Here is a 26,483-nt window from a genome sequence, read left to right on the forward strand (position 1 = left end):
AAAAAAAAAGTAAGATAAATAAATTATAATCATTTATTACTTCAATGGAGTTACTTATGATTCACATATAACTTACTTTTAGTGGAAAAAAAAACAAACAGCAAAAATGTATAAAACAATGTCCAGGAAGAGAATACATAAATCAATGAAATTAGATATGAATAGTGCAAATACTGTTTCATAGGAAGTGCCTTATATATTTTCCAAACGATACATTCTATATATCATTTAGTACAGCAAAATCTTTAAATTATTCCATAGATAAATTATATGTTGTCATAGCACCAGACTGTTGGAGTTCTTCCTTAGGAATGTTATATGACCCGCTGGAAGATGAATCTATGCGATGAAGTAGAAAGTGGTGTCGAATGTCTGAAACCAACATAAAAACATAGTTAAAACTAAATTATATAATCATAAAGACTACATTCATTCATTCTGAATTCATTCTACATTCTACATTTTTCATTCTGCCTTTCTCAGTTTTCCCTAAGGACTACAACTGCCCGCTGTTCATCACACACAAACTTTGATGCATTTATTTTCTTTTTATATCTTATAACTTGGTCCTACGATATTAAATTTAGTAATAAACTTTAGATAAATAAAATACTTATTATGATAACGTAGGCATTTTCTCTTGGCGATTTCGTAAACATGGACACCATATTTAAATAATACTTTTTTTTCACAAGCATTTTATTTGTATAATACATATCTAATTTACAAAAAGCCAAATTTTATGAAACTTAACTAGCTACATTATTAACAGGAAGTGGAAAAATTTTTCCACTTCCTGGTATAAAGAAGAATGTATATTCTTCTTTATACAAGGATTTGCTTCCATTTCTCAATAAATGCTCCATAAGCAAATATTTTTAACTCTGATAATAACTCTAATAAATAGAATCCCTCAGACGAAATAAAATAAAATAAAAAAAGCAAGGTAAGAAATACTGTCTTGTTCCGTGGACTGTACACGAAAATCAGGAACGAATGGTCACCATATATTATGATAACTATCTTAAAAAAATAATGAAAAGGAAAGTGGCGCTATAAATGACGATTGGCAACCATTATATGTGATTACGATGGTTGAGAATAAATTGGAAATTACAGTAACTGAAAATAACGATTGAAAGTTTATTCTAGTGTAAACAAACACACAGGCAGTAAATAAACATTTAAAAGTCTAGATTTTATTCATTTATTTCTTTTTATATTTTACGAAACAACGATTACGGAATATCATTTATGAAACAAATACTAATCAAAATAGAAAGAAAAGTTTATATATTCAAACCCACATGCATTTCACTGTTCAGAGGATTAAAATCAATATAGAATCGAGTAATTCTTTCCAGAAATTTTATTTCTGGAAAGAATTACTCGATTCCAGATCAAACAGATGCTCTCCAACACTTACCTGAACATTTTATAAAATTAAGTTGTCAGCATCTTCGCCATTTTTTATTCCAACCGACGGCTCGAAATGTTCCCTTGAACTGAAGAATAAAAATACAGTGTTAGGTAGATTGGTGGTATATCTGTAATAATAATTATTATTATTTGCATTTTACTTATACTTCATGCAAAAGGATAGGAGAACAGTAAAACGTACCCAGAGCCACGCCTACAGAAAAATATCCATGGAAAACGCCTACAGATAGCGCGTCTAATTTGTGCCTCTGAATTTCTTGGTAGAATCACCGCCAGCAGAAACAACAGACAGAAAAACACACATGTTCTTCTCATTGCTTTTGAAGTTTCAATATTACACAGCGAAAAGCTAGAAATCTGCTAAATAAAAATATACGAAAAAAGGATTGTGGTAAGAGATCTTTTGAAAAAAAAATAAAAACAATGATTTCAAGTTCTCTACATAAGTTTAGACATTTCTTTCTTAGTTTCGGAAATGTTCACTAAGCCTATTCATAACGAAAGAAATCAGGAAATGATTAGAGACGTAAAATTGTGCATTTGACAGCATTCGTGTGTAATTTGGCATCGTTTTATCCTCCAGCATAGTTGTACAAATAGCGTATGCAATCATTAACCAAGCCAAGGGCACCTTTTATTCGTTCCTTAGCAAATTTTCTTAAAACATGTGACGAAATCTCATCCAGTCCCACCACCTTGTTGACATCCAGAATACTTAGAATTCAAATATATTCGCTTCAGTCACTTTAGGTATAAAACTAAGGATAATATAAAGAATGATAAAACTAAGGATAATATAAAGGATGATAAAACTAAGGATAATATAAAGGATGATAAAATTAAGGATAATATCCTAATAATATATTCATTAAATAACTATTGTATGTCATTTGCAGTGGTCACTTGACTACCTGTTTCATCTGGCAGGTCATTCGTCCACAAGCATTCCTTCTGCTCGCTACATAACGAAAGAATTCCTTGTGATTATTCTACGACTGCAGTGCTAGTCGCCACTCAAAGTCTAATTTTTCCTTCCTTACTATATTAGTCGCCCTTCCAATTTGGATTTTATTTCCTCACGGAACTGCTCTCCATTTCTCATTTTATACTTTTCTCATAATTTCTTTTTTCATCTAATTCCTGCTTAATTTCCTTAGTAATCGATTTTACTCCATATTTTGTATTTTTTTTTTCAACCTTGGTTTACGATCTGACATTGCTTTTAACAAACGTTCCTTAACTATCTCCCATACACTACTGATCTCTTTACTTTCAAATTATTCCATCCAATATGCTACTTCAAGCCGGTTTCTAAGATTATTATCATCACTTTCATTGTAATCCCAAATTAAGTTTCTTTCTCATCTCCACTGTATTAGCATTCTCATGAAATAAAGACAAATGTGTTATGACCTTCTCACGAAATACAGTCATAATCACATTCTCTGGTGCTATAACCAATCCAGAATCCTTGATCCTCAAGTTCCTTCCACCATATGCTAAAACATTTGTCCTTAAGGAATTCTAAAAAAAAAAAAAATGAATTCCATTATTACAATATGCTCATTTCCTATTCAGTCTATATTATCATAGTTGAAATCTGCCATAATGTTTATCGGCTCTCTATTTACCAAGCCAATTTGCTTTAACATTTTCTGCTCATCACCCTTTAAGTTGCTAGTCTATGGCAACATCCTACTAAATAACTGCTCTCACACCATACAATCTCAAAACCATCAGTGCCATTTTCTGGGAGGGAGCCTCTGCAGCTCAGTCAGTATCGACGATGTCCTCTGGTTGAAAAGTCCTGGGTTCGAATCCAGTTTAGGACACGAAGAGCGTTTATAAGGACTTTTCAAGTGAAGATGAGTTAGATGGTGCTCATGTAGCAGAGGAAGGGTTTTCATCCCACAAAGTAGATAAATATGGCCAGAACACACGCAGTTTACAGATATAATATATTGATCTCATAACCTTAGTAATTTCGGTCGTAAATAAAAACAACTCGAATCAAGTCATTTTCTACCTGGCTCTCTATTCTGAAAGGGTACCGTCGGCTTTCAAAAAGAGCACTTTTTTCACTCCGTTTCTCCCACTCATGAAAACAGTACACAATATAGTTTTGTTAATTAAGAAAAGCTGGAAAAAAACTGAGATAGCTTAAAAAAAGTCTCGTATACAAATCTCAAATTGCAATAAAATTCGTTCAGCCAGTAACGAATAATAAGGAATAATGAATGAACAATCAAATCGAATCTAATGGATGATGAACGTTTGGGCAAAAAGCACCTAAAAACAGTTGGTCCATTTAGTTAGAATATAACAAGTCATGTGAGGAATAAGTATTATGTTATGTCTGCCAGGGTAAAACGGGAGCATTTTTTAATTTTAAATTTATATTCTTTCCTTTTTCCCTCATTATTATCTTCGCCAGTTCTTCCTCCAAACACACCGCTCACTTAGTTCTCCTCTTGCAATTCGGATCATAACCTTGTGTATGTTTTTGTTTCTTTTTCTACACGTCGTCCTTCTACCAGCCATCAACTTTGTATCGTTACGTGACAATTGGGATTACCTTCGGGAGATTTCTATATTTCTTTTCTAAGGTGTGGTTATTGCTACCGCTCAAGCGTACAACTTCTAAAAAAATTCTACCACACAATGTTTCTACTTCTCGCTCATCCTAATGGAACAATAGTATCATCTCCTAAAAATAAGGCAGACCTCTTGGCATCAGTATTCTTAACTTTTGTTTAGATGACCAAGACACTAACACTTTATAAATCCAAAATCCACCCAACTTAAGAATATTATTCTTACATCTGGGATGGCGCGCGCGTAGAAAACTACCTTAATTCTAGACTGTTTTCAGAAGAGAGCTATTTGCTTAATAGATGACCCTTCTCTCACTGACTCCCACTAGTCGCGTTCCTGTAGATGCTCTCTTTCCACATTATATCTTTTTATAGATATTCCCAAGGGCGCTATTATACTGAACTGGCTGCCACTGTTCCTCCACTTCCCTCTAACCAAATATATAACAAGAATACTATGAAGAAGCGCACATTTTAACAACTGTTTAGGATACTTGCCACACTTTTAGAATGCATTATAAACATCGTTAGCTATGTTTCGCCCTATATGCGATGAATATAATGAACGTTGCCCCTATCTCTACTATTAATTTATCATATTAGCATAAAAGTGCTGAAAAAGAATTGGGATTATTGGTAGTCAAATGTGATAGTCCTAATTTAGTGACCTAAGCTCTTTCCGTTCAAGTTGCAACCATACAATATGATTCAATAATATTTTCTAGTTATATGATATATAATTAAATTATAATGCATAAATAATGGTATTATCATTTCGATGCTTTAGATCACTGATTTCCAAACGCCTGAAGTTAACTATACTTAATGTTAACGCAACAATAACTCATTTTGCATAAATATGCTCTCACAACTCCCAAAAATAAAATTACATATTTACGAATCAATACTACTGTCTAGCAATATATATTTAAATATACCAAGCTAATGTTTTTCTCAAAAGTCTCACTTTTTCTTTTCCTTTGATCTATTTTTTATTTAACATTTTAATGGCTATCTGATTATCTTTCCGTCTATCTCAATAACAAGAATATTCTTCCATAACACAAACTTACCTAACTTGAAAAGGAATGCTACAGAAGTGCAAAGCAATAACAATAACCACAAGCGTAGCAGCCATCCTATTTATACACCCCCTCCCCCAGCTTCCCCCTTGTAATTTGCCCCCGGGGTGCTAACTACCGGAATTTCTCATTCCAACAAATCATTGGCCCTGATTCATCATCTTTCTCAAAATTAATTGAAGCTAGCAGGTAATGTTGGTTGTTTTCTCCACCACGAAGTTTTACGTGTTATAGCGCCACCTGCAAATTTCTCATAAAATAAAAAAAAGTAAAAACAGCGACATAGTATATTAGAAATATAAAACGAGCAGAAACATTATATTTTATTATGTTGTTTATATTTTTGTTATTATGACAACCAAGCATGCGCACAGTTCACAATTGAAAATTTAAGATGAAATCATAAATAATCAAACACGCGCATATACTTGCGCCTCCTCTGTCCTGTATTTGAGTCTTCGTTGAAAAGTTCACATACCGAAGTTTCTGGTTACATTAGGATAACCGGTTTCGGTTGACCTTTCATGTCCGGAACAGATGTAGTTTTGGCTTTATGCATTCTATCAACTGGCGAACGAACTGGAATTAAGCAGTCACTCGTAGTTAACTACGAAAGCATTTCAACTACAAAATTTGCTATTATTAATACACGCTTCGTTGGCTAGGTGAATTCACCATTTACTTCGGGAAATAAGAATAAAAAATAATAATAAAAAAAAAGAGAACACGAACAAGTTCACAATAAACTGACATTGTTGTTGCAGCTACACAGTATTGTGATGATAATAATTATGTTCATCGTGTCGACGTTTTACAAAAGAATTCTAGAATGAGTTTTACAAGAAATGTTATAAATGTGCTATCTGCTAGGCTCGTTGTGGGAAGCGTACTTAATGCCACATGAATTAAAATATAACTAATTAACAGTTCTAATTTTTATTGCGGAAATAAAAGCATGTGGAACTTCGCTTAAATAACATTGCTGTATTAAACAAGATTTTCCGAATTATGTTTAGAGATCTGTCTTTTTTTTTTTTTTTGGTTATTCTCAAGAGAATGTCCGATTTGGGGATACTTTTTGAACCCTCAGTCACATAGTATTACATGTTAGATCGCGTCTGTCAGGTCACAAATTTATAATAATAATAATGATAATATAGAAGAATGTGTTTGTATGTATTTTAAAACAAAGAGAGGGAAGGCCTGGCTTCAGCTTGATTGCGATAGATGAAATCTGACCATCATAAACACTTTCTTGGTAGCAGATTAATTTCAGAGGACTCCGATTTTTACGGAACATTCGCCCGCTTTCCTACTTTATTACTAGTTTTCCGTTTTGTTTAATATATTCGTATAGTTCAGTAACTCGGTACAATATTTAATGTCAATGAACATGATTTGATAAATCACGGATGATAGGTCAAAAACAGTGACAAGGTCATTTCCCTGCAATTCATGTTGGCAACAATCCAAAGGAAATAATATTTACAGAGGAATCACAATATAAAAATAAGTTATTCGCTTTATATTCGTCTTATATCGAGATGTTACATCATCCTTTAACCAACGGGTTAAATAAACACGCAGGAATGACTTTATCTACAGGAAAGATATTATGTATATAAATATCGTGTAGTAACTTGATTAAAGCATAAAACTAACCTGTTTGTCCTTTCAACTTGCATTGAGAATGTCAAAAAAAAAGTATCTTTTGTCATACTTCATATGCACTACGATTTCATCTTATTTTCTACACCGAGACAAACATTATCCGGGTTGTCATCAATGTCTCACAGTTATATTTACAGCCATGTCCTGCAGTTACTGACCATGCTCTACGCTATTATTTTATTACATCACCTCTCTTTTTCACAATTTCCATCTAATTGTGTCCCCTCATTGTACTCGTTGATAAAATGTATGGTTTTTTATTTATTTATTTTTTTTTTATGACTCCAGTTTAGCAATCCAGTCTCCAGGTGAACTTCTTGTTCTGCGTCTCGCTCAAAGTTTGTCTGGGTTGTCTCGGTCCTCTTCAACAGCTAACTGTTTTGTCCTTTTTAATTCTGAGATCAATAAAGAATCATTTCCTTCTTTCGGCACCTATTGTATTCATTTGTAATGCGTACCCTACCTACTTATAATTGTTTAACTGCCCGTTTAAATAATTACTGGGTGCTTTTATGCTCTAAAAGGGAGCTAGGGTTCTAACTGTTGAAAATCGTTCTAACCCCTTAATTTTAACTGTTGAAAATCGGTTGGCTTTTAGTGCCCTTCTTCATCTATGGAAAGTGCGATGTAGCTGTCATGCACAAATACTCGTGAAGACGACGTACGGCAGTTACACATGTTCTTAATCCTAGTTAGTATTACTGTGTAAAAATCAAGTTAAGTTCTACGTTATTTTTACACAGCAACAGAAAGACAACTCAATTCCTGGTTCTAGATACTGAGGATAACAAAAGTTAATAAAACAAATAAAAGGAAGAAAATTAAACGAGGTTCCTTTCAGAACTGTGCTAAGACATTTAATCCAGGTTTAACACCAAACAATTTTTATATGATGTAAAACAAACAAAATGCCAAATTTTTAAATATCAGTTCATGAAAAAAATAAAATTAGTACACATAGCGAAAGCTAGAAGAAATAACGCTAGCAAAACATCTGTCTGCTGGTTATTTTTTGAATGGAATTCGTTTTCATGAAATGATTTGCAAGTGTGAATTCTTTTTTGTGGGTATATAAAGAATATAATCGATTCTAACAAATCTAAGAACCTGTAAAAATGTTAATTTTAAGGAAATATCATGTTACCAGTACTATGTTACCAGTACTGTTCATTTTTGTAAATTCGACACTTGTAAAGCATGCAAAGTTAATAAAGAAATAAATAAAAACTACATATATTTACACACGGTATAATTACAGCCGAAATTATGAAAATGATAAATACAAAGCAAAGAATTCACCTCTTTCCTCATTAAAATATCTCCTTGCGAAATTATTATACAAAGATTAGAAATGGTAAAGTTCAAAGGCACATAGATACATTTTCTACCTATCAAGCTAGAAATATACGTACGATGTAACACTGCAGTTGAGTTCACGATATTAAAATATCTTATTTAACGACTGATGCGTAATAAATAAAAGGCAAAAATTAATGCGAGAAGAAAGAGTGCAAGATTACTATCGGTGTGGGTTACTTATCCCAAAGAAGCTTAGAATATTAACTTACTCAAAGCCATGAATATTAACTTACTTCAAAACTGGATTATCCATTTTGACTTGTTTCAAATTCGAGGAGCTGACGTGACGAAGCTAAATAGACTGTCCTTCTGTAGATAGGTGCAAGTAGATATCTGAGATAAATTAGTAAGCATGGACCTTTTTCAAGCCCTTTGAGGCCTCTAGTAAGCAGTGTAGCAATGGACACCAAAAAACATGAACATAATTTACCAATCACAAACAAACATACCACAGCTGGATTTGAATCCACAGCGTATAGGTTAGAAAGAACAGAAACTATCGATTGGGCCAACCCTGCCAGTAATTTAGTTCATATGCTAATGATATTGGAGACGGATTTTTATGTAATTTCCACTTACAAAAGGTTGTAATTGGAAAGGAATAACAGATTTTTTTTTATTGTTAATTTTTTTCACATACTCCAGAAATTCTGCTCTATAGACCAAATATGAAACACTTCAGGCTTTCAATAAGCAGGGAGACAGTTTCACGCTAGGGATGAAATTCACTTGTCACCTAAAAAACATATAATGGGATTGAAGGGAGACATTTAATTGATTCGAACAGATGATGCAAGGAAAATTATAATGAATATTTCTTCCATTGCAAATTTTAAGGATTATTGCGATGCTGAAGACACTGGCTTTTAGGGAAAAAAAAGTAGCTATTCGTCTTCTTTATAAGAAACTGGTAGGACGTCATCTAGACTATTGTCAAAGTGATTCTGCTTTGATAGCACTCAGCCACGAATGATAAATCTGGTTAAACAATACTTCCATCGTCGTGGATTGTAAATCCTTCAAACTTCTTATATTGGGAGGGGTGGTATCAATACATGTCACTTGGTGTGAACTTATCGCGATAATAAAAGTCATACAGCACTTCGTTGACATGAACAGTAAAGATCCCATGTTTGGAATGCTGTAACAGCGATGCGGTGTTGTCGCCTGCTGAAAAATATGTCAAGCAAATAAAGGTTCATAACACTAAAATGAGTCAAAAATGTTGGAAAAGATTATTCCATTGAACCTCGTATATACTCATTTAAAAAATAATAATACTTTACTGCAAACACAGAAACAGGTTCAGCTTCATGTAATATTACGTATGGCTTAGTTAGTTTTCTAATTTTCATATGTCAACATGAAATTGAGAAAGAAATACAAATTTTCAAAAGACCGATTCTTTCTCCCACAAAAATATGAAATCGGTTTCCTTTCTCGATTTATTATCTAGATTCTGAACAGGATTTCCGTCCTGCATGGAAAGGAAGAGGAAGACATGTGGATCGAGAGCGAGACTTTAAAAGGAAAATACCTAAACGGAAGACAACAAAATACGAAGGTGCAACAATCAGTTTTTAAATTACATAAATGAATAATTCACTTAATTTTTCTAAAACTCCGAAATTTTTATTTATCTAATTATTCTTTTGATTGCTAAGTCCCTGAAAACAGACTTGAAGTGCCAACATGCCTTCTAGACGTAAGTATTATGACATAATGTTCCTAAAATATTCTTAACACTGCTAATTTTGTTGAAAATTAAGAAAATGCATGTCTGAAACTATGTAAGTTCATAATTGCAAAACTTTCAACATTTATAATTAGAATAATTCTCATTGTGGGAAACAAGAATTAGTTCAGTTTTCAATGGATGTTTGGCACCACTTAGTACTTTTCGACTAGCGCAAACCAGTGCATACTACCCGGCAGTTTTTCATTTTCTATTCTGTTGTGTCAAATTTGTTTCAACTAATTCGAAATTACTGTCGCGATTTTAATTAAATCCAATTCATTTGGTTTTCATATCCAAATATCTCTTGAGAGGAGAGGAAAAATTGCGTAGTTCAGAGGTTCACGGATCAGTGCAAATATCACTAAAAAGTAAATGCTATCAAGGGGAATTAGAAATGCTTAAATACACATACACATATAATTATATACGCAAATACACAGGGCTGAGAAAATCATAGTGACGTCCTTAATTTCTTAAACAACACATGTACAGTAAACAAAAAAAAAAGAGGAAAATGGGAGCGATTACCAATCAATGAGCTTCTACAATATTATGTTAGTTGGTTAGTATGCTATTTATCAGTTAATTCGTGCGAGTGAAGCACAATTGGAACATCTGAAATCAACTGTAGATGAGGTTATTAAAATATGAAGACGGAATGGTGAAAAGGGAAAAAAAAACATCGTAAACTAAGTGCTGTACGTTTCAGTAAGACATAATCAGGAGTTAGAGTGTCCACAAATGTTACAAGTTTCAGCCATAATTCACGTACTGAAATCCATAGCCATCTTTTAAATGAAAGGTGTCTAAGTACAAACCAAACATCGGCTTAAACAATCTCGGACTCGCTTTTAACTGTACACAACTAACCACTAGCCATGACTGGATCGTTAGAAAGTGCTGATATGAGTGTGGAATCACAGAAACTTCATTCAACTAATCAGATGGACGTGGTTACATACCACGAATGTCAAATGTCAGGAGAACAACCAGAATTATTTGTTGCAATTCCTTGAAAAATTAATGTGAAATGTGACATTTTAGACAATTCTATGCGGCATATACTAAGGAAGTTTTATGAAAATAATCCAGCTAATAACTAATCTAAAAATGCAATAAGACATACAACAAGGACTTTGAAAACAGTTTGAGAACGCACAAGAACAAGCCAACAAGCCAAGAACAAAGGCAGAGAAATAAGAATGTACAAACGAGTTGTCAGACAAGTATTCACAGATGTAGCTTAATCACGTGCAAAAAAATATGAGAATACGTTAAATAAATGTAACTATAGAGATGAGAACAATGTAGAAATTGAAGATGTGATAACATTAAACAAAAGCAGGAACTCAGAAATCAGAACACTGCGAAATGAGGCTGACAAGTGCCGCCATCTCATGGTCCCTAATCCTAACACTATATTTTACTGTCTGCAAATGGGGCTAAACGGTCGATTTTCTTGCGTTTACGGGAGAAAAAAAACACTTGCCAGAGATCGCCTATCTCCGAATCGGTTGAAAAAAAAAGCTTAGTAAAAGTTCCTGTAGGCGGTGACTAGAATAGAACTAGTGACGCTTTTCTTTCGGACGGTTTAACGCTGTGGACAGCACATGTCACGTCTAATGAGCTACACAGGCCCTATGAATACTATCTCATAAAGATTTACAGTTATTAAACAATGAGCTACTTTTTAGTTGCAATGTAGTTGTATGCTTCATGTTCAGTCAGATACCCGATTAGAGAAATTCTGGAAATTGTGGCTGTTTGGATTTATGGCAGAAGCAACAACAACAACTATGTACATGGTCAGGTATTATTCTGTTAGTGTTTTTCTGCCCGGTTTGGTTGTTTTGCAACATGAAACTTCTAAAGAAATGTGAACTTTGTTTCTAATAACGAAAATCTTACTAAACGGGCATCTTACGAAACATGCTTCTAAAGATTTTGTTCTTGTTCTTTCTCCCTCATGAAGCAAACTGCAGCTTGCCATTGCCCAGTGACTGAAAAGACGTAGGTTCAAGTCTCATCTAGGATGCCAAGAGTATTTATAAGGTCTTGTTAACCGAAGGTGAGTTGAGCAGTCCGGAACCGGACTGCTCAACTCACCTTCCTAGAAGCTCACGTCTTTCATTCCGCATAACATGCAAACGATGTGATATTCTTCATATTCTAAGTTGTTTGGAATAATGCATACATATTTTCATGATGATTTCAAATAAATACTTCATACTCTTTTCTCATTGCAGATGTGTCTTTTGTATCATCTTGTTCTTGATCGTTTCAGGAATGGTCGCATTCAAATTTCTAATGGCAAAGATTATGTTAATATTGGTTTCATTGTTGCTGATGGCCGCTCAGAAGAAAAAAGTCAACCATGCTTGGTGGGTGAGTATTTTACTACATAAAAATTACTAATTTCACTACTACCCAAGGAAATTTCATCCTAATAATTTTTATTTTTAATAGTGTTCAGAACTGCTTATTAAAAGTAATAAAATTTTCTGAGCATTGCAGATGCCAAAAATACTGAATACTTATTAATAAGCAAAAACCTTCAATACAAAATTTTTCGTGACATGAATGTCACGCCACTCTCCAAGGCAGACTTTTAATTAAATGTTAATAAACAGGCATGGGTGTTTTGGACCATTTTTCCGGTAATCACTAAAGTTGAACATGTTACGTTGCGGGGGGGGCTGAAAAGTTCTAATAAACACCTAGAATAAATGATATTAAAGCAACTAATATAACCACAAGAAAGAACATATCTTGAAACCCTTTAATCCCCATGTTTCATCAAATTGTAGTAATTTGTTCTTTTTCTTTTAGGATATATAAGAAGGCATGTCAGAGGTTTTAAAGAAATTTGAAGACACAGAGGTCAAGTTTTTCGAGCTGCAAGAAAAGTCCGCAACCGACATCAAACTTTGTGTGAGAATTTGGGAGACTATGCCCCAGTATATCCAACAGTTTCCAGATGGGTGGTCAGGTTTAAAACTGGGCATCCTGAGACAACAGATGTCCCCCGGTCAGGAAGGCCTTCCACAGCGATCACACCTGAAAACATCGATGCAGTGCATGCCATGTTCCTTGATGACAGACAAATACCAGCCAAAAACATTGCAAAGACTCTGGGGATATCCAAGGAACTAGTTGGGATTATTATCCACCAACATTTGGACATGCAGGAGCTCTGAGGAAGTGGGTTCCCAAATGTCTGAATTCCGACCAAAAGAGAGAACGTGTGCTGTCATCTCAAGAGATTTTTGGTCATTTTGAAAAATCAGGTGCAATTTTTTTGCTTGTATAGTGATTGTTGATGAAACATGGCTTCATCACTATGACCCAGAGACTAAAGAACAGTTAATAGAGTGGAGACACAAAGGTTCTCCACAGCCAAAGAAGTTCCGATGCCGAACCCAAAAGTCAGCAGGGAGAGTTCTTGCAAAACGCCGAGGGAAACTGAGCAGAATCGTGTTGCAAGACCAGTCCACACTGCTCATGAAACTCAACAGACAACACACAACTTGGGCTTGAATATTATTATAACAATTGTAAAACCAAACCATGTCCCGTTTCCAGCATCGTACGATTTAATCGGTATGCACGTTGTTCGTCGATAGATATCAATATTCGAAGGGGGGAAAAATAATGTAGACGGCCGTATCACTTTTGCAACATAGTGTGTATGGCAATGGGAATGAAACAATGGGAATAACCGAAGGTTAAAGAGAATGGGTATAACAGAATAACAGAAAATAATTCGCAGATTTTTTCGTAATTTTTCTATAGATATTTTCTGAATTTGGGTACCATTTATTCTGCGGAATATGGTTTGGAGGGAAACTGTTCTCGGATACCAAGTGAAAAAATCGAAATTATTTCTAAAAGAATGAATCACTACACCCGTAAAGTGCCCAAATAAAGAAAAGTACACATTGATAATCTGATATTTTGCATTTGGATGAATTTTTCTTCTCTTAATAATAAACATCCCAAGCTTTTCCCTAATGAAGCTTTGTTTTCTTTCTGTTTTTTTTCCTCTATGGGAAAGAATTTTATCGAACGAAATGATAAATAATCATTCTTTTAACTTGAGTTATTTTCTTTTGCTTTATTAGTCGACCAGAGGACTGTGCTACTCCATTCTTATTTTTTATTAGTAAACGTTATTGTACCGACTTTCTTGTCCTGAAGAAGCCTGACAGAATAGCTGGAGAAACTTGTTGACAATTCTGTAGATCTTTTAATATTTATGATCGACTAATAAAGCAAAAGAAAATAACTGAATTTTAATGTTAAGTGACCAAATAATTTAACAATAATGAAGATTCTTTTAACTGTTTTTAGACGATTACATATCTCATTCTATAATGCCTTTTTCTTTCTTCTCTTTTTCTTCTCATTTATTCTTTTTTTCCTTGCTGAAATATTATCTGCGTATTTTTCCTTGGCTTATGTTTCATACCCAACAAGGGAGAAAAATATGCAGGGGAGATATTATAATTATGATGTATAAAATGTTAATAATTACTTGGAAACATAGCTTGCTTTACTTTGCATTATATCTCACTAAATTGTTACATTATCTTTCAGAAAAAGTTCCTTCAAGAATAGTTAAAGCCATTCTCCAGGATTTCAGAGTCCATTTAAATTCAAAGTACCTATGTTCACATTGGATATGCTCAGTTTAATGTTCCACATATACTGTAAATAGACGTTCAAAAAATAAATAAATAAATAACTTGTATCATTAATAAAACTGTGAACTTGTTTGCAGAAACATTAATTAAATATTAAAATAAACAAAATATAAATAAGAGAAACATAAAATAGAAAATGTCTCTTGTCTGTTAATTAAAACTAACAGGCGTTCATTTAAATTAACGCCTGTGCACATTATATACATTTAAATGATATATATATATATTCCTCTACCATCTATAATTACATTGCTGAACGTGTCTTTTACCGAAGTTGTATTTTAATAAATATCTATAAACATCACTGCTTTTTTACTTATTAATCATGATGAGCAGTTACACAACATTCTTCCTTAATTATTTCATCTGTATTTTGTATTATTTTTAATCAATCCCAAGGGAGGTTTCAAATCCTACAGAACATCCCATTTGGGAGTGGGTGAGCGGAAGCAGAAAAATACAACTATATGAAGCCAAAAGAAACAAAATTCTCCTCCACTATGTTTTAAAAACACTCCTATCAAAGATTCAAGCAGGCAAATGTCAGTGATCAAGTTTGAAAGCAAAAGTATAACAGTAGAAAGGATATATAAATAGCCTACCAACGCTAGACATTTTTCGCTGTTCGGCAAGTGTGTGTGTGTGTGTGTGTGTGTGTGTGTGTGTGTGTGTGTGTGTGTGTGTGTGTTCAACTTTTAACTCTCTTTTTATCATTATACTACTAGTTAATGTTTCTATCCTAATATTGCTGAAATTTTATTTAACTCACGAAGTTTGTATTTAACAAGGCCTAGTTTCTACTTTGACTGTCCTGCAGTGCGTGTTGGATGCAAGCCATTTTGCGTAGATCACCTGCATCGAACGATCATTGAACAATCCTTCTACTAGCAGACTAACAGACTTGCAAATACCACAGCAACACCAGGTAGAAAGTGGGGTAAAAAGCTGAAAGTAATCAGCTAGTGGAGATATCAGGTTGGTATGAAATTTAATAACCCTACAATGGGGAAGTTTATAGTTGCCTTAAAATCAATGGAAATTTGACAGAAGTTATGCTATTAGAAGGATTTATCTCCTAACAATTAAACCAATAAATAAATAAATAATAAAATAGACGAAATACAGAAAAAATAACGTTATTTGCAGATCTTCAAAACTGACAAAGTCATCAAACCAGCTTCATAAATTTAGGTTTGGATTGGGTTATTTTTAAATTACAGCAGAAGCAACTAATTCTTATGAAGCCAAAGTATTGTCTGTTAACTGCAGATGCACTTCTGACTCATTTACCTGTAATGTGAAATGTAAAACCCGAGTTTTAGTAATAAAAAAAAAAAAAAAAAATCTTCTCCCTTCGTATGAAACTGGCTAAATCACCTTCAGTTGAAGAGCTCTTATACAGGTTCGAGTCCTATGTGAGATTGGAACCACAAATTACCGAATTAATTTAGAAAAGTAATGGTTTGAATTAAAAAAAAAAAAAAAAAAAAAAAAAAAACAGGATTCCGAAAAAACTCAGTCACTGTCACGAGAAAAATAAATAGCAATTTTCATTTTTCAGTCCAATGTCATTCAATTTGATCCGGTGAGTTTTGCAAAATGTGTAGTACCTGGTAGTTAATATTTTGCACGTCGAATCATATCAATCATGGTGGAGGGACTATTGAAATTTTGGTATTCTGAATATTCACTAAAATTTTATAAAACGGTATAAAATTATGTTACAAATGACAATAGATTTAACTATTTAGTACATAAAATAAAAATGGCTCTAGGTTCTTTTTCAAACTTTTAGCTTTTTTTTTTTTTACCTAATTATATTTGCTTCTGCTTGATTGGTCTTACTTTTCCTCCAGAAAACGGTTCTTTCTTTTATTAATGTGTCTCATATACAGAAATATGTTTCTTAATTGGCAGAGATTAACCCTATTTCTTATTCATAATAACATTGAATTTTCTGCTAGGTCTACTCAATAAATGTAGTGAGATAATAATATTTTCGTTCATATAATGTTAAAATTAAGTCAAAATGAATATACAAATTACATGACAATACGCAAGACAATTGATAGAACCACGAGATTTATCAAAATATTCACTTTTAAAGCACACATATCTTCTTATGAGCAACTAATTCAACTATAGAAAATCTAGATATTAAAACAAATATTTCTTTCGTCTTCTAAATGGCTTAAAAGTCCGAGTTTGTCAAGCAGGTTTAATTCAGCAAGAGTAATCATAAGACTTCGATTAAAGAAAAAATTTTTGAACTGTGTTTTGCAAATTTGGAAAGAAAAACAAACAAACAGAGGACCAGAAAAGCGATTATATTCAAATGAAAGAAAGAAACCGGGCAGAAGAGATGCATAAATTCAAGTATTAAGTAGAGTCACAGGAAATCAGCCAAAAATATTCCTCCTAGAAAAGTATTGACAGTCTATGAAAACTTCTGTAAAACATGTTTCTTTAAAATATTCATTGAGAACAAGGAAATTTTTTTTCGTGACGAGCACTTGCTTTATGCAAGCGGTAGGAGACGGAAATATGTTTCATTCTTTCTATTAATAATTATCAGTGGAAAGAAGGAAAGAGAGAAGAAGAGAGAGACGGACTCACATAAAACACACACACAGAGAGAGAGAGAGAGAGAAAGAGAAAGCAGAAAGAAACTTAGATAACGAGAAAAGAGATCAAATGTATAAAACTAAAAGAAAATGTGGAAGTAAAATATAGTAAAATATATCAGAAATTAAAAAAAACAGTACGCTCCTCTCTCTCTCTCTCTCTCTCTCTGTGTGTGTGTGTGTCCTTTTTTAAGAAATGGACCCCACGAACTCTTGAAGTAATGTAAAGTAATTCTAGATGCCCATCTCCGATTACCAGATGGTCAAAAAATAGCCCGATTGTCACTAGCAAAGCACTGAGGGAGGTCAACAACCTCCGAGTATTTCAGGAACCTAGTGTGGAGGGGGAAGGGGAGGTGAGGATCTTACTCATTAGAGAAAGCTAGAAGTGGAGAAAGAATGATTTATAATGGTCAAAACGTTCAACACATTGAAACGAAAACTTCATTTGAAGATTTTTACATTGAGCAATAACTCATTTGAAGGAGGGAAGGGGGGGAGAGACTAATATTATTAGGATTTTTATTGAAAAAATCTGAAGGATGCTTCAAATTCACAATAATGCAGAGTTAACGAAATTTCAAAGTATAACGAAAATTAAAGGTATTAAGAATTAAGGGCTGGTTCAAATACTTATTATTTATTCGATAAAAAATGTATGGAATGTTATTTTTAAAGCATCTCACTTTCTTCTCACGTACTTAATGTTTCTAAAATTTCATCCATGAAGACGTCAACTGAAGCCAGTCATATATTTAAACATTCCGAACTCATCCAAGAACAGGCGTTTAATTAAATGTTTTGATTTAATATCAATAAGTGATACGTTATTATTAAGAAAACTATATTTTAAGAGAAATAAAGAAATGAAAAATTAATTTGAATTTAACAAAACAAATGAAATAACTTTTTCTAAAAACATATTCATTACATTTACACACCAATAATAATAATAATAATAATAATAATAATAATAATAATAATAATAATAATAATAGAGCTACAGTTGACAATAGTACATTATTAAAATTCAAATTTGATCATAATAAAAGTTTGATAATTGGTGATATAAGCATATCTATTGATTGGTTTCGAATTATAGCCGAAAGAATTGACGGTGAGTTCACTTTATTCAAGTCTATCAGATGCGTTTATTTTTAGGCTAGTAATAACAGCTTTTGAAGGATGAAAAATCCGATTTTTCCAGAGGAAAAACCGTGCCATATAAGACCGATTAATTCATCTTCAGCTGAAAAACCATATCAAAATTTCTTCGTGTCCTATACTGGATTTCAATCCAGGTCTTTCCAACTAAAAAAGTACTGTCGAAAAGATAAATAAATAAAATTAAACATATATATATATATATATATATATATATATATATATATATATATATATATATACTGTATATATATATATATGTGCACAATTAAAAAAAGAAAAAAAAAAGCTAGGAAAGATTAGCTGATTTAAAAAGTACTATCTCCAACAAAGGGGACAGACGTAGACCATCGGTTCTGTTTAAGTTAGGAGAGTAAGGTAAAGTTTCACATGTTTCTTTATAAAGACGTTCCATGAGGAACAGACTTTTGTGAAGGACTCTTGTCTTGTTCCAGTGAACTCTATGTCTAATGTTGATGGCATGCTCTGCAAGTCCAGACTGTTCAGGTTCAAGGTATTGAATATTTAATAAATTAGGAAATTTAATGACCTTTTTTAGTTCAAGACTATAAAGATCAGAGCTGATGTTGTGGCCTTACAGAAGGATCTCAAGAGACTGCGTGAGTATCTTACATTAGCTACTTAAGTGGAGCCTTCTGGAATTGTCAGTTATTGTTCTATTAGCTTTGTACTGAAAATGCGTTTGATACTCAGGCGAAAGTTATACCAAAAAATCAAATTTTTACGTGAGTTAATTCCCGTATTATAATTTATTTAAATATGCCTACTCACGGTATTTCCTTATTGAAACACAAAATCTAGGATATTGAACTGGATCCAACAGATATGACAAGTTTGGAAGCCACAAGACACCATACTAATATTAAAAGATATTTTTCCAACCGACACTGGCAAACCTTTCAAACATTGCCTGGAAAACGCTTTCTTCAAGTTTCAAGACCTTCGCTATGAACAAACAGACTCGGCAATCCATCCATTTCCCCGCATTTGACGAATATGTTCATGGAGTCATTTGAACAGCCCTGAATAGTTGCCATAATCCTAACACAGCCTTTGGCTGAGGTATGTGGATGACATCTTTGTCATCCGATCAGGTATAGAAGAATCCCTCCATCCACCATTTCATATACTTACCAAACATGCATACTTTCACATACTTACCATGGTAACAAACCATAAAATCCAGTTCACATTGGAAGTCGAAGAATCAGATTACTTCCTTTCCTTGAGAATCATGACACACACTTTTATTTGAAGTCTATAGAAAAAAGCAAAACACTGGAAGATACCTACTTAGTGTCTCGCATCATCAGCCTGCCAAAAAAAAAAAAAAGGGACATTATTAAAACACTCAGACAGAGCATTCAATACCCAGTGATGAACAATAAAAGGCAACAAGAAATAACATATTAGAGATGTACTCACAAAGAAATATCTGCAATCTTAAAACCATCGATAATAGCTTAAATAGACTATTCCAAGGGAATATCCAGCAGCAAGCCAACTTAACTGCCGTTTTTTTCCCTACATTAAAAAAAAAAAAAAAAAAAAAAAAAATCAAGCAAAAATACTCAAGCAATACAACTTGAAAGTTACCTACACGTAGTACAAAAGGTGTCCATGATGCCAAGATCGCCAAAACAGCCTCCTTCTCCTCTCAAACAATCAGGAGGGGATAAAATTTTCAAGGATTTGTTATGTTGAAGAGACGGGTCGATACGGAGAACTCCACCTCAGAGAACATACCAATGATGAACAAGTATGTTCACGGATTTAAAGCTCCCGAAATGCTACGGTGTCTTACCCAATGTAACAAAAATCAAGGTCTCATCTTGAACCAGCTATGGTCGGCATATATCAAAGACCGACATATCAAAAAATTAGTCTATAGAAGTTACACACCACATCGCAACAATTAGTCACGTGTCTGACACACCGTGCTATATCAACATCTGGTTTAAGTTCATTCGATGCATAAGTGATTAATTTAGAAATTTGCTAATACCTTTTTTCTAATTTTGTAATTTAATTTGAAGATGCACGTAACTAATCATTAAACAGTTCTCTTGCTATACGTGGTTCTCGCATGATAAATAACAATGGACTTTCACACCACAGAAATCTCAAGCTGTGTAATAGATTTATCACGTTCCGTGGTGTTTATTTTCATTCTAGATAAAAGTTCACGATTGTCCCTAAACTTTCATTTGTTTCATGTTTTACTTGTTCTTTATTATTAAGTTTATTACTTTGAGGCCATAATACAAAATGGCCTCAAATACAAATGCTTATTTGACCATAATACAATACACTTTTAAACATCTACATATGCTGAACTGCCAACATATCTGGATGTTCTAATGAAATGTTTAAAAAAAAAAAAAAACATTCGGAGAAACAGCGTTGAGTCCTTCCGATACATTTCATTTTTATTCCAAATTTCAATATATTAAAGGAAATACCGATAGCTTTCCTGCGAAGGGTGGTTGTATTAGAAATTTCTTTGCGAAGACTGAGCTATAAACCTCACGATAAAGAAGCATTCTCCAACGCCTTCGAGGTGCAATTCATCGGTAAAACGTTGGAAATTCGGTTATTCTGATTATTGCACTATTACAATGCACTATCCTCCGCGAACCTGAGCTGCAAGGAATCCTTAGACAAGACTGGCGTCTCCAGAGGGTCTCTACTCGTTTTATACTAATCAAATTTAACAATGCAATATTTTGGCATTATCCACATATACCACCAAATATATGACAGTTGCAGACGTCAGGTAGCACAATCTCATAGTGGAATCCAGTAGAATGTACTCTGAGAAGCAATCAAAATAAATTGTATGTATTTTATATATAAAAAAAAAAAAAATCTGTTCGGGATATTTCTGAAAAGTCCTCGTGTACTGCTGGCACCTATGCCAAAGAAAGGCTTAGAAAAACTTCAGCAGAACAGGAATCCATTATGTTTCCCTATTTAGGCTAAATCAACGAGCAGCAGTGGCTTATCATTCTTTTACAGCTAAGCCTCTACTCTCGTTCATTTTGCATTCCATCTGCTTCATTTCTAGGTAACAGCCACCTCCACAAAGTATGCTTCAAAGACTATAACCGCTAGCTCTTAAGAAAGAATATTAACAGAGTACTTTTCCTTGACCCGTCCCACAATGCAATATAGGTTTTGGGGTTTGTCACGTGTGTGAGTGTCTGCATAGTTTTGTGGAAATGACGTTTGCATCCATAGCATTAGGCCATCCCTGAAGAAAGATCGTTTTATAGGTTCGATTCTAGTCACTGACAAAGTCTAAGCATTTTTCACGAGTTTCTGAGTTAGCTAGCTGTTTCTGGCGCGGATAAATAAGTTTTCTCCCGATTCATCCTCCCCCCCCCCCAAAAAAAAAAATCGACCATAGAACTTACACTAGTGCAGACAATACTGTTCCCATCGTAAACTATTGTCTTTGTTTTTTAGTTTACTGACCATAATTTAAAGATTCTTACTAAGACTTTTCGCCATACTCATATTCTGGTTCTTTTTTGCATCTCGTTTGGTACTGGAGAAATTTAAGTTGTATTTTAATGATTGACAGAGGTTGACTGTCATTCTGGTCGAGTACGGGAATGAGTGCTGTTGTACCTGCTGTACTTTTTTTTTTTTTTTTTTTAAATGAGAAATGCATATCGATTTCAGGCAGTGCCTCCGTAGCACAATCAGGAGAATGATGCGACATTTGTCCTTCACTTGGAAATACATGGGAACAAATCTGATCTATATGCGACAAAATTTCACATGTGAAGTGCTTTTCGAGTGAAGGTAAGTTACCGGATCTCATATGGAGAAAGAAGAAAGGATTATTCATCAAAAACAAACAACCCGACCAAAGAACAGGAGCAGTTAAAAGCTATCAGTCATTGTTTATCTGTTTCAGTCGTTGCCCACATAACCAATCGAATCACGCAATTATCCTGTAATGGCAATAACTAGTATGTAATTCAATGTTGTTTATTTTTTAACGGTATACATTAGAACACAGAATAATAAGTAAATAATTATTTATTAACTTATTGCTTATATTTCGCTGGTGTTATAACCAGCATCTTCAGAGCACAAAAACACAGTTTGTCACAATACGCGAGACTATAACAACATGATGTAAACAACGAACTAGTTAAACAAAATTTTTGTTAAAATTTTGTTTAAAATTTTGTTTAACTAGTTCGTTGTTTACATCATGTTGTTATAGTCTCGCGTATTGTGACAAACTGTGTTTTTGTGCTCTGAAGATGCTGGTTATAACACCAGCGAAATATAAGCAATAAGTTAATAAATAATTATTTACTTATTTTTATGTGTTCTAATATATACCGTTAAAAAATAAACAACATGTACGACGAACACATAAGTCTGTCCACACGTTTAGTATGTAATTCAATGTTACTTCTCTTCACATTTGAAACATTTCTCAAATAGTTTTCTCTCAATGAACTAGAATTGTCAAACTACGTCATCCCTCCAGAACTAAATGAAATTTTTTGGTGTCATGGGAACTAACATTCTTACCACATGAGAATTTCGCTTAACCTAATTGGCAAGAACGCTCTAAAGTCTGGCTGGGATAACCTTGATAACTAACAACAAGTACATTTGTTAGCTTCTCATAACTTGGATGAAATGTTCCTAAAATCGTCTGCTACTGCAACACGACCAATGTACCTAATGCTTGCCAATGAAACAACACAAATCTTATACATGCTGATTTTAGCAATGATTTAACGTTATAAGAAATTATTCCCGCTACATCTCACTACATTTTTTTTCGAATTCTGATTCGAAGTCGTGATTTGGATAAACGGCTCTGGAAAATGAATTCCTTCTTTCATATGAAATAAAGGGAAAGTCACCATAGCACGCAATCATAATATGCGTGTGTATTATTCTAATTATAAACCTCTTTATTTTTTATTAATCTTTATATATATATATTGTTACATATGTTAGAGGGGAAAGGATTTCATGTATTCGATCAAATGTGCATAACTTTTTTTTTTGGAGAAGTTATGCAATAAATACTGAAACCGATTAAAATCTGAGTATGCTGGATTAGACACACAACTCTGGGTAGAGCTCGTCGCACATTCCAAAGAACCACGTATATCGTTTAAATACCTCGGTTTAAATCCTTGTCTAGGACGTAAGCAACATTTTGCAATCGAAAGTGAATAAGCCGGTATTAAAGGAAAGTTGCAGGAATATTTTCTTCAGGATAATAATTGTGGTAAGAAAAGCAAAAAAGGATTACGAAAGAACATTGGCCATGCAGGCTAAAGAGAATCCTAAACAGTTTTTTAGATATGTAGCAAGTAAAAGGAAAAATGTACATGGCAGATTGATTTTAAAGAATGCCGATGGTAGGGAGGTAACTGAATCAGTTGAGATAGTTGAGTTACTGAGTGAGCACTTTGCAAAAGTATATCATCCAGGTGGTGACATTGCAGAAACGAATAAACCAGTAGATTATACGGGAATTGTGGTGAATGAAGTGGAGGTGAGTAGTCTATTGCATAACCTCAATGTCAATACATCTGTGGGATTGGATGGTATACCAGCTCGTGTTGTACGAGAAGCAGCTAAAGAATTGTCAGTACCCTTGACCATTTTGTTTAATTTGAGTCTCGGGTCTGGGTTAGTCCCGAGCGGGTGGAAAGAGGGGAAAATAGTTCCACTGCATAAAGGTGGTTCCAAGACTGCTGTAGTAAATTACCGACCGATTAGCATATCAGGAATCATTGTCAAGGTCTTAGAGAAAATAGTCAAGAGGAAAATACAAGATTGGATAGAAGAAAATGGGATACTGTATCGGGGACAGCATGGTTTTGTGAAGGGTAGGTCATGCCTCAGTAACTTGCTCACGTATTATAACACAGTGACGGCTGAACTGGATAAGGGTAATGGGTTTACGGTGATTCTACTGGACCTTGCCAAGGCCTTTGACAGGATTCCACATGGAATTCTAATCAGTAAATTGCAGCATATGGGAATGGACATAGGGTTGGTGAGATGGATAGGAGGGTGGTTGACGGAGAGATATCAGAGAGTGGTTTACTCGGGAGTAGAGTCCATTTAGGAGTGTTGGTAGATAAGGAATTGAAATTTAGGGGACACATTGCAAAAGTGACCAAAACAGCTCATCAAATCACTTGGTTGCTGAAGAATACGATGACAAGCAGGTTATTGTTCCTCTCTATCGAGCCTTGATAAGACCCCATCTAGACTACTGTGCTCAGATTTGGTCACCTAGGTTTCTTCTTGATGGGGAGGAGGTGGAGAGGATCCAGAGGCGAGTGACCAAGATGATAGCAGGTCTGTGGAATGAACCGTATGAGAACAGGTTGAGGATTTGTGGGTTGCAAAAATTGGTTGATAGGCGGAGGAGGGGAGATATGATTGAGACATTCAAATTACTGAAGGGTTTCTATAAAATTAATTCAGAAGATATTTTTGAGTACAGGGCTGGTTGTGGGAGGACTAGGGGACATCCATGGAAACTGGGCAAAAGTGTGGTTAGTAAAGGTGTTAGAGCTGGGTTCTTTACTTTTAGAGTAGTGAATGAGTGGAATGCGCTCCCTGAGTCTGTGGTGGATGCTGTGACAGTGAATGAGTTTAAGGCGAGGTATGATAGATACTGTATGAATGTCAAATAGTTGTGATGAATATGATTTGGGGCCTCCCTCGATGAGTCCAATGACTCCCTGGAGTTGCCCGTAATAATAGTAATAATAGTAATAATGTGGCATTGACATGCGTTTCCTCCGAGTTAGAATGGAACACTCGCTTAGCGTTTTGATTCATATATAAAGTCAAAAACATGGAAGAAAATACGAAGATATTCAGGATTCAGAATTTTCCAATATATGGTAATAAATCCCGAAAAACTTTTCAAGGCGCAGCCTGCGCATTCTAAAGGAGAATGCGCAGAAATTGGAAATTGTTTTTTTTAAAGATGATACTCATAACAATTTGTGACAGGATCCTTCACACTAGCATGATTAACTGGAGGAAGGAAACTTACCCTTCTTCAAAGTCGAAGGGTAAGTTTCACGTGCGCAAAGGTATCGAAACAAAAAAAAAAAAGTCAGTAGTGTATAGTTTAATATCAACAATTACTTTAAATGGGTTAAATTTAGTGTACTCTTTTATTCTCGACGGTAGTCTCGCCACGGGTTATTAAAATCATTTACCACCTAATCCGTGTTCTTTTAAACATTCTAGTCTAGACAGAAAACTATAACAACATTCTTTGAGCGCTGTTACTGAAGTCTTCAGTCAGTAGACTGAATAATCTGCATAGACCGAATACAATAATCAACGCCCACTGATTTCCATGAGATATGCTAACGTACTTTTCTCTCTTCCTGTGAAACTACTGCCGAGTTTATCACATATGAGATGGATACTGCACAAACTCCTCAAAGTCATCCAAGGCGTTCCTCGAACAAAAAGCAAACTTTCCAGATATCATTGCTCAATTGATATGCGACTCATTTGAGCAAAACCTATCTGCTTAATTCATGAATGGAAAAAAAAAAAAAAAGAGAGAGAGAGAAAAACAGACGCTCTCAGAATGTCTGGCAAGCAGAGCCGTATGCATAATAGTTCCTCCCTGCAGTTAATCAATATGTTCCACTTAAAAACTGCTTAATCTCAAATATTTTTTCATTTTTCACAAACTCTTTTATATCTTCATTAGAGAAGAGAGGTCGGGTCTCTACTCACTGACTCTCAGTAACTCTGCCCATCATTTAAATGTTTCCCCCCCCCCTCCATTTATCTATTTATCTAACTTTGCTTACTTTAGTAGACAAGTGTATAATAGTTTAGCTACTGACTTACAAGCGGCGATTTAGGTGTGATATTGGTGACATTTCTGTATTCATATATGTAAGTAGAGTTCGTATCATTAGCAGAATTACTTCCTAGTTATGCTACCAACATGAACAGAACTTGGAGAAACTTAGTATTTCACAATAGGTAAAGCGGTGCGACAAGGATGTATTTTATCCTTGTTTTTTTTTCTTTTTTACCTGTTTAAC

At 34.1% G+C, this 26,483-nt stretch overlaps 2 long non-coding RNA genes across 4 annotated transcripts; one reads left to right on the forward strand and one right to left on the reverse strand.

Moving 5' to 3' along the window:
- Positions 1-181: 181 nt before the first annotated feature.
- Positions 182-19,693, reverse strand: LOC150101031 (uncharacterized). 2 transcript variants are annotated; one of them, XR_016549147.1, is made up of 4 exons: positions 19,558-19,693; positions 1,622-1,800; positions 1,427-1,505; positions 182-372 (listed from the first exon to the last, which is right to left on the reverse strand). It is a non-coding gene; the product is annotated as an uncharacterized LOC150101031 (long non-coding RNA). The 2 variants fall into 2 exon arrangements; XR_016549148.1 differs by lacking the exon at positions 19,558-19,693 and adding an exon at positions 8,380-8,495.
- On the forward strand, positions 9,646-14,862 carry LOC150101032 (uncharacterized). Of its 2 annotated transcripts, none has more exons than XR_016549188.1 (3): positions 9,646-9,851; positions 12,131-12,269; positions 14,481-14,862. It is a non-coding gene; the product is annotated as an uncharacterized LOC150101032 (long non-coding RNA). The 2 variants fall into 2 exon arrangements; XR_016549189.1 differs by having other exon boundaries at positions 9,670-9,851; positions 12,169-12,269.
- Positions 19,694-26,483: the final 6,790 nt, after the last annotated feature.

This window comes from Typopeltis vanoorti, chromosome 12, assembly GCF_054136105.1.
Source record: "Typopeltis vanoorti isolate ZY-2024b chromosome 12, IOZ_Tvanoo_1.0, whole genome shotgun sequence".
Lineage (NCBI taxonomy): Eukaryota > Metazoa > Arthropoda > Arachnida > Uropygi > Thelyphonidae > Typopeltis > Typopeltis vanoorti.